The sequence below is a fragment of the Colobus angolensis genome, unplaced genomic scaffold (genome assembly GCF_000951035.1).
Source record: "Colobus angolensis palliatus isolate OR3802 unplaced genomic scaffold, Cang.pa_1.0 Scaffold751, whole genome shotgun sequence".
Classification (NCBI taxonomy): domain Eukaryota; kingdom Metazoa; phylum Chordata; class Mammalia; order Primates; family Cercopithecidae; genus Colobus; species Colobus angolensis.
Genome location: NW_012121277.1, coordinates 702,559 through 711,445, shown reverse-complemented (window position 1 = coordinate 711,445; position 8,887 = coordinate 702,559).

Here is an 8,887-nt window from a genome sequence, read left to right as displayed (position 1 = left end):
CCTCAGTATGCAGGGCCTGAGTTTCTGGTTCCAACTTGCTTTTTTTTTCATACTGCTTTTCCCCTCTGTTGAAATATTATTCCATATGTTTTTTCTTATTGTCATTTGTAATCAGCCATCCCCACGACATATGGGCTCATTAAATATGTCAGATAGAAGCAATAAAAGGAAAAGACAGAATACCTAGACATTTGGGTGGATCTGGCACAAGGACTAAAGACCATTTTCAGGTGCTGAAATGTATTAGGTATCTGTTTGCACATCTCAGCTTTACCTATGTGCTAATTCAATGGTCATTATGGCAATTGGCTGTGTGGGTTTCAACATACTTTGTGTAAGTGTACCCTGATAATACCTCACCATATGCCCTAATTGTATGCCTCTCAGCTCCTGGGATGGGATTGCTGGTGAGCTTAACTGTAGGAGCACACTTAATGCTGATACAATGCCTATAATGTAAAACCTGGAATCATGAATCACTGGGTGAATGCATGAAACTTTGTCCATTGGGAGATAAGCGATGGTGGCTGAATTCATCCTCCTTGTTTCCACTCACAAATGAAGTTGAGCTGATCCAACTTCTTAAACAATTCAATGAGATTAAGCAATCAGTCTCAGTTAGCTGAGATCAGCTCAATAATGCATCCTCGAATTGTCTTTCCCTATTTCCTTGATTCATTACCCATGTCCCTCATTCTTATCCCTTGGAATTGTGTTCTCAATACAACAACTGCATTTAATTGCTGTTCCTCAAATCCAGACTATGATATGAGATAAGCCCTGGTAGAAAAGGCATAATTTGGGCAAACATAATCAAAACAAACAAATAGAGGATGCAGACCAGCAGTCAGAATTGGGGATTTAGTAAAACCGAAAGCTTATCCAGACATATTGATGGGGCATAGTGATAAAAAAAATCCAGCGTGTATTGGATGCAGTACTCAGCAGTCCGGGCAATCAGTCATAATTCAGGAGTTTTGACAGCAGAAAGTTGTACTACATGTCAGGTAGGACTCTAATCTCTGGAAAGATGGTGAGAATGCTGTTGGCAAGAGTAAGGTTGCTTCTGAGTAAAAGAGGTCCTGGACTGGGCAGTTGACCAGGACCCAAAGAACTAATTGGAAAAAAGGTAATGGAGGTCAGTTGGGACACAGGGTCAAATATGGGATAGAAGTTGAATGTCCTGATATTGAAATCACAAAGGTACATAGAGTTTTCTATATATCCCTTGCCCAAATTCATGACTGGAATTGAGGTGGAGTTTAGTATGAAGACAGGTAGGCAAAGTAATTCCTGCCATGGGGAGAGAAGTGTTTCAAAGACCAAAGACTGGAAATGACACAGAAATTGACAGCAAAGGCAGTATTCCCATACTTGATGACCACCTGGTAGATGGGGTGAAACAAGTAATACACTTCTCATGCAGCTCCTAGGTTTTATGGTATAGTATAAAACTCCTTGACCAATATGAATTTCTTCACTTGTTTGATGAGAATGCTTGAACACACCAGCAAAAGGAATGACAATCAAGAGTTTACCTTACAACAATTTACTTTAAGACAAAATCTTAGATGTATGATGGAAATGACACTGAATTTAATCATGACACCCAGCTGTATGTTGTGCCCTTTTGTGAATGAGTCATTTGATGTCCCTGAGTCTTTTTATCTCTTCTGAAAATGAGGCTAATATTTGGCCTACCTACCTCATAGGTTTGTTGTAAGTAGGAAATGTGATAACACACATGAAAACAATTTGTAAATTGCTATGCTTTATGCAAATATTAGTTATTACCATAAGAAAAAGTGTTTAGTTGAAGGAAACAGAGCTTCTTATATGATTCAAAAATAGTAATGTTGGCTTCAGGAGTGAACAAATTTTTCTAGATTTATGATATTAAGTTACTGGGCCACTGCTTTGTCCTTTCTAGCCTAATGCCAAAAATATGGCTTTTGAGTCCCTGTCTATGTAGCAAATGCCTCACTATCCTCTGGGAAAGTCCAGTGTAGATGTCATTTAATAAACAACGTCATTAAAGATTAAGAAAAGTAACATTGAGTCATTGTCATACATGCTACAGGGTCTTGAATAATGTCCAGGGTGGAAATGTGTTCTCTGTGAAAAACTTTATTCTCAGTGTTATAGAAAAGCATTTGACTTATAAAATAAAATGTCTAAATGTGTACTTGTGTGCAATCTTATGTATGTAAGCTTTTCTCTTCCCTATCACCATTAAAGTATTCATTGAATAAAGTCTTGATGTCTACATTACCATATTAGTGATTTCTAGATGGGGTTGTCCATGCTCTTGATACTTGAAAGCATGGCCCACATACTAGTGGCATTGGAGTCATCTGGGAACGTGCTAGGAATGCAGAATCTCAGCTTCCCCACACAGCCTCTTTAATCAGATTCTGCATTTTATCAAGATTCTCTAAGTGATTTGTAAAGTTTGGAAATTAGGCATCTACAATAACCTGCCCTTTTAAGTCAACCCACTTCACACTTCTTAACTCCATAGCCTCTGTTCCTGTGTCCTGATCCGCTATGCTTTGGAGACCCTTACATCAAACCCTATCTCTAGAGCTTTGGACTTGCCATTTCCTTGTATGTATATGTATTCCCCCACATATTTGAAATTCCACCTTTCCCTGTGAATGTTGCTTTGACGCACCAACTTGGTGTCCTTGTTGCTTTTGATATATAAATATATACTGTATATATTATAGCTCTATCTTCTTAGAACCCAATGCCATACCCCTACTTATTTAATTCCGCTAGCAGTGGGTAGGCCAGGTCAACTTCCTAGGAAGGAAGGGAATTGAAGAAAGCTAATTTGGCAGTAGCATAGAAGCTGCCTAGATTAGGTGGCTTATGTGCATTTGAGTCTTACTAAATTTATTATTCTCTTCGTCTTAGTTTTTCAGGACTCATCTGGTCCTTTTCAGAGTATAAGCTCCTGAAAGACAAAATCTCTCCCTTTACTTCCTGGACTTTTATTTCTCTAAGTAGATAGGGAGGTACTAGCATAGGCAAAACAAAGCAATATCTGGTCCAAAAGTCATTCTGATCTGGCTCTAGGATATGAAATTAGAAACTTGTTGAGCAGACATAGCAAGAATAAATGGTATACTGGGGAAGATGTGGAGAGTATGCCTTCCTGCCATATCTTTCTTCTTCCTTAGGCAAACACCATGGCTGCTTAGCTGCTTCAGAGCTAGTGTGTGACCCATCACCTAGGTAGTAAGCCTAGCATTAATTAGCTATTTTTCCTAATGCTCTCTCTCCCCTCACCCCCCCACCAACAGGCCCCAGTGTGTGTTACTCCCCTCCCTGTGTCCATGTGTTCTCATTGTTCAGCTCCTGCTTATAAGTGAGAATATGCAGTGTTTGGTTTTCTGTTTCTGTGTTAGTTGGCTGAAGATAATGGCTTCCAGCCTCATCCATGTCCCTGCAAAGGACATAATCTCATTCATTTTTATGGTTGCATGGTATTCCGTCGTGTTTATATCCTATAGTTTCTTTATCCAGCCTATTTTTGATGGGCATTTGGGATGAACCTATACATAGAAAACCCCATAGTCTCAACCCAAAAGCTTCTTAAACTGATAAGCAACTTCAGCAAAGTCTTAGGATACCAAATCAATGTGCAAAAATCACAAGCATTCCTATACACCAACAGACAAGCAGAAAGCCAAATCATGAATGAACTTCCGTTCACAATTGCTACAAAGAGAATAAAATACCTAGGAATATAGCTAACGAGAGATATGAAGGACCTCTTCAAGGAAAACTACAAACCACTGCTCAAGGAAATCAGAGAGGACACAAACAAATGGAAAAAAAATTCCATGCTCCTGGATAGGAAGAATTAGTGTCACGAAAATGGCTATACTGTCCAAAGTAATTTATAGATTCAACGTTATTCCCATTAAACTTCTTGGAGAAGAGAAGTTTAAAGCAGAAGTTATAAGCAGGAGCTAGGCATGTTGAGATATACTGTTTACTCTATGTATAAGAGACAATTCTCTTTTTTATGTGGCACCAGAGAGGCTGGACTGTCTATTCCTCTAACACTCATCTCTGTTTCTCTTTTAGGACTGTGCAGAGTATGAATACCTCAAAGGGTAATGGATTAAAGGCCTAGGGGTATAAAATGTTTGTGTGTGTCTGTGTGTATGTGCCTCTGTCTCTGTGTGTATTTGTAGATCATTTTATTATCTGTAAGTTCTACCCCAAGATCTAGCACCTGCTTCTCCTCAGTCATTACTGCAATCATTGAGGAATAAATTCATGTACTGGAGAACTATTTTCCAGATCCATGCCTGGATGAAGCTGTCATGGAGAAATTCTTTTGAAAACAACTGACCCCTACTTGATGGGATCTGAGATAGGTTCATCTTTTATTCAGTTCTGCTTTGTGGAAAATTGTAAGAGATGAAAGGACTGGTGATTCATTGAAAAAGATGCTGGGCAAGCCACCTAAGCTCATCAGACCTGTAGGCTTCCTTTGACCACCTTCATTAGGGCATCTTTCACATTCTTGTTCCTTGCAGTGTAATAAGTGGGTTCAGCATGGATGATACTGCTCCATACAACACTGAAATGATCTTATCCTCATCTTGAAAAGATTGGGAGTGTGGATGCATGTACATGAAGATTGCTGTCCCATAGTAAACGATGACCACACTCAATTGGGAGCCACAGGTGGAAAAGGTCTTGAGTCTGGCCTCTGCAGAGTAGATCTTCAGAACAGTCACAGCAATATGGAAATAGGAGAGTACAATGAGCCTAAAAGGCAGGAATGGTACTAATACACCACTGGCAAACATCAGGATCTCTTTGACCAGTACAGGAGAGCAAGTGAGTTTGAAAATTACTTGGAGCTCACATGTAAAAGGTTGACTACATTGTGGCCACACAACTGGATTGGTGCGACCAGGATGGACCCAAACTCCTGCCACCATCCAGATGCAAACATTGCTATTCATAATGAATGGGTAACACAAGGGTTTTGAGATGGCAACAAACATGTCATAGGCCATAACAGCAATAAGAAAACACTTGGCTGGGCATGGTGGCTCACACCTGTAATCCCAGCACTTTGGGAGGCTGAGGCAGGCAGATCATGAGGTCAAGAGTTCGAGACCAGCCTGACCAATATGGTGAAATCCCATCTCTACTAAAAGTACAAAAATTAGGTGGCGGGCGCCTGTAATCCCAGCTACTCGGGAGGCTGAGGTAGGTGAATTGTTTGAACCCGGGAGGTGGAGGTTGCAGGGAGCCAAGATTGTGCTATTGCACTCCAGCCTGAGTAACAGAGTGAGACTCTGACTCAAAAAACAAAACAAAACAAAACAAAACACACTCCATCACCCCTAAGTAAAGAGAGAGTCATTTAGAATAAGCAGCCACTGTAGAATACACTTGCAAAGTCCTTCTAGCAGTTCACCAGAAACATGGGTGTGGAGCTTGTAGAGTAGCAGATATCTAAGAAGGATACTTGGATGAGAAAGAAGTACGTGGGGGTTTGAAGATGGGAATCAATCTGGATAATAACAATGATGAGAATATTACCAACTAGGGTGACAGAGTAGATGAACAATATTGCCTAAAAGAAGAGTAGTTGAGATGCAGGCTGTCTGGAGAGTTCCACCAGAATGAATTTCATCATATTTGTATCATTTTCTTCAACTGAGGCAATCGTCATCCTTTCTATAAAGATAAAAGGAAAGGTATGACAAATGTGATGTAATCCTAAGATGGGACTGGAGAAAGTTCGGGGCTGAATGATAAGGGGGAACTTCACCGGGGCAGGAAAGGAAGACATGTTTTATGCTAGTCTAACTGTATTCCTTTGAATCTTCTCATAGTTGTGGTTAGGGAAAACTTTATTGTCAAAGAGACCTTACTTTTAGCTCCTCCTCTCAATCATAATAGTCATGCTTGAAAAGGTAGGACCATACTCTACTATAGACTCTTTGTATTAAAAGGGGCATTTTAAAATCGAGACTTGTTTGCGTGGCTATACCTGATTCCATATTGATAATAAGGGATTCAGGTGAGGCAGAGCTCTTCAAAGGAATTTCTACACTTGCCAAGGCATATACTTGGCCCAGAATGATGTTATAAGCTGTTAGATACAAGGGCAAGTAACTCAAATTCTAAACAGATCATTTCCCTTGTCTTTGCCTAGGTAACATAATTAAAATTATGTTGCTTCCAGTTGGACTTCAGGTCTTGAGCGTCTGCTGTTTTTAGAAAACAGTTTCTTTGGCAGAAGAAGGTGAGAGATACAGCAGAAACTAAAGATCTATTCATAGAACTCAAGGAACTTAGAAAAGGATGTGATCATGAAGAGGAGTCAGGGATGTGCCAAGGGCAGCTCTGTGCCACCTAAGGGTCTTGCTCTCTGTGGAATCGCATGCAATCCTTGCCAAGCATAACTGTACTATCATGTAACTGAATTATTATTCAAAGAACCAGTGTGAATCACACGCATGAGTACTGAGTAAGGAAAATTTAGTTTTGGATTAACCATTTAGTTGCTATGTGGCCCAAGGGAGCATCAGTTTCGTAATCTATAGAATGAGGAAAACTACCTGCCTTTCTAACTTCATAGAATTGTGAAATTCCAACAAGATAATGGTTGGGGAAATGCTGTGAAAATTATAAAGATATGCAAACAGAAGACTGTTGTTTCTGGAAGAAGAAATACAACCAAGATTTCACCGCAGTCAAGCTTGTTGCCTCTCCTTAAGGTGTAAGGGAGCCTAGGAATTCAGTAGTTGCATTTTTACACCTTTTCTTACTCTCTAAAGCTGGGTAAAATATTCAGTCAGAGTAGTGCTTTATAAACAGTTTTAAGTGTTGGAACTTATTTCCCACCATCTCTGTATTCTTGACAATAAGCCCTCATAAGAGCACTGGAATAGCCTATTCAAGCTAAGGATTCAGTGTTGGACAGAAATACAGAGGAGAGTTTAAGAGAGTGCACAGTTGAGTGATGTCTGCCAAGCTCCTTTACTTTCTCAATTGACCCATATGGATGTATCTTTCTAGAAATTATCTAAATTAGGTATAAGAAGCTTTTACTACTAAGCAGAACTGACCCAACTCCCACATATAAGTCAGTGGACATATACAAGTAAAAAAATAACGTTAACAACTTTGTTTTGTTTATGAGGAAAAGAACACGATGATTTTAAAATAATCGAACTCTTTCCTTGTAAATTTAAAAATTCTTCTTTTTTCAAAACAAGAAGGCTAGCACTTCTTTATATGACTCACTGCACACACACACACACACACACACACACAGAATAGTTTAAAATACACTTTAATGTAAGTTGCTTGCAATGTTACAAATTTAGTGTTCTGCATAAAGGTGTATCTATATATCTATATCTAAATTATGTATATTGTTTAGCAGTAAGGCCCATTTATTCAACCACTTGATGAAACTGAGGCTATTAATAAGAAAATTAATATTTTCTTTATAGTTGAGGGTCATCACTGAGATAATGGAAAGATGAGGATAAGGAATGGGCAAAGAGAAAAGAGAGCATCAATATCAAGTACAAGGTATAAAGGAATAATATTTACATTTCTGGTGTGGTATAGGGAGGGTAGAATTAGGACTGGGAAAAAGTTAAAGGGAGGCAGAGTTCAGCTGAGTAGGAGACAAGTTTTCTGTCTAGATAGCTAGATTTATCTGACAATTATGGGATAAGCAGTTCCATGAATTAGTGAGCTCACTCCTTCAGTGATGCAACATTTAATTTCAGTCTGATCAGCAATAAAATAGAGGGGTCTCCTGTATTGGACCACAGGCTGAACTAGGCCCACTCTGTTCAGCTGTGAGAGTTATCATGCCATCATAGGGAAGAAGAGGCAGACAGACACAGGGGCATAGAGAAGGCAAGAGAGAGAAGAGGCAGATCTAGAAGAAGGAGAGAACCAGAAGAATATGGAGGAAGCAGAGTAAGCAAAAAGATGGAAAGAGAAAGAAGAAACCATGCTTATCTAAAGGAAGGCAGGACATTGCTTAAGGAATTTTCTCTCTTTATCAAGTTTCTAAAAATGATTATCCTCATTAATTAGATCCATTTACACATTCCCTGTTAACCTGTCAACCTCTTGTTTCTGTTTCTGTCACACAACTGAACTTATTAGAAAGTAACCCAATGTACTACTAATGACCAAATCCAATGTTCTTTTTTGGTCTTTGATTCATTTCATCTAACACTACTTACTACCTTCACTTCTTGAAATTTTTTCTTCTTTTGTCTTCTAAGATTCATTTTCATTTTATGTACTTCTCACCTCTGCTTATTCTTTTACTGCAAATTGTATACTTTACTGAACACCAAGGTTCAGTGACTTTTGCTACTGTGCTGTCTCTTCAGTATGATTCTTCTGCTCCTTCCCCATGAAAGAGTTCCTTGTCAGTTCTCTCTTTCTTCTAACTTCTAAATGTATGTATTTCTAAGTTTTTGGTGGCATTCAAGATAAACTAGCTTACTCTATAGCAACAAATAGCCCCTAAACGTTGAGTGGCTTGAAACAACAAAGGTTTAATTCTTGCTCATGCTACATATTAATCAGACATTCATCTCCGCTCATTGAAGTGATCTAAGGACCCAGACTGATTGGGGGATTCTTCTTGACACCTGCTTTAATGATTGCTGAAGCGGGGTAAAAGAAGCATGGTGAATTCTGTATGGCTTCTTCAAGCTTTTGCCTGGATGTGAATAAGTCATTTTTACTGACATTTAGTTGGCAATAGTAATCACATGTCAATGCTGTTATGTATCTGGAAGGAGGTGAGAACTGGAGTACCTGTAACAAGCTCTAGTGACCACCATATATTTCTTACTAATTTCTG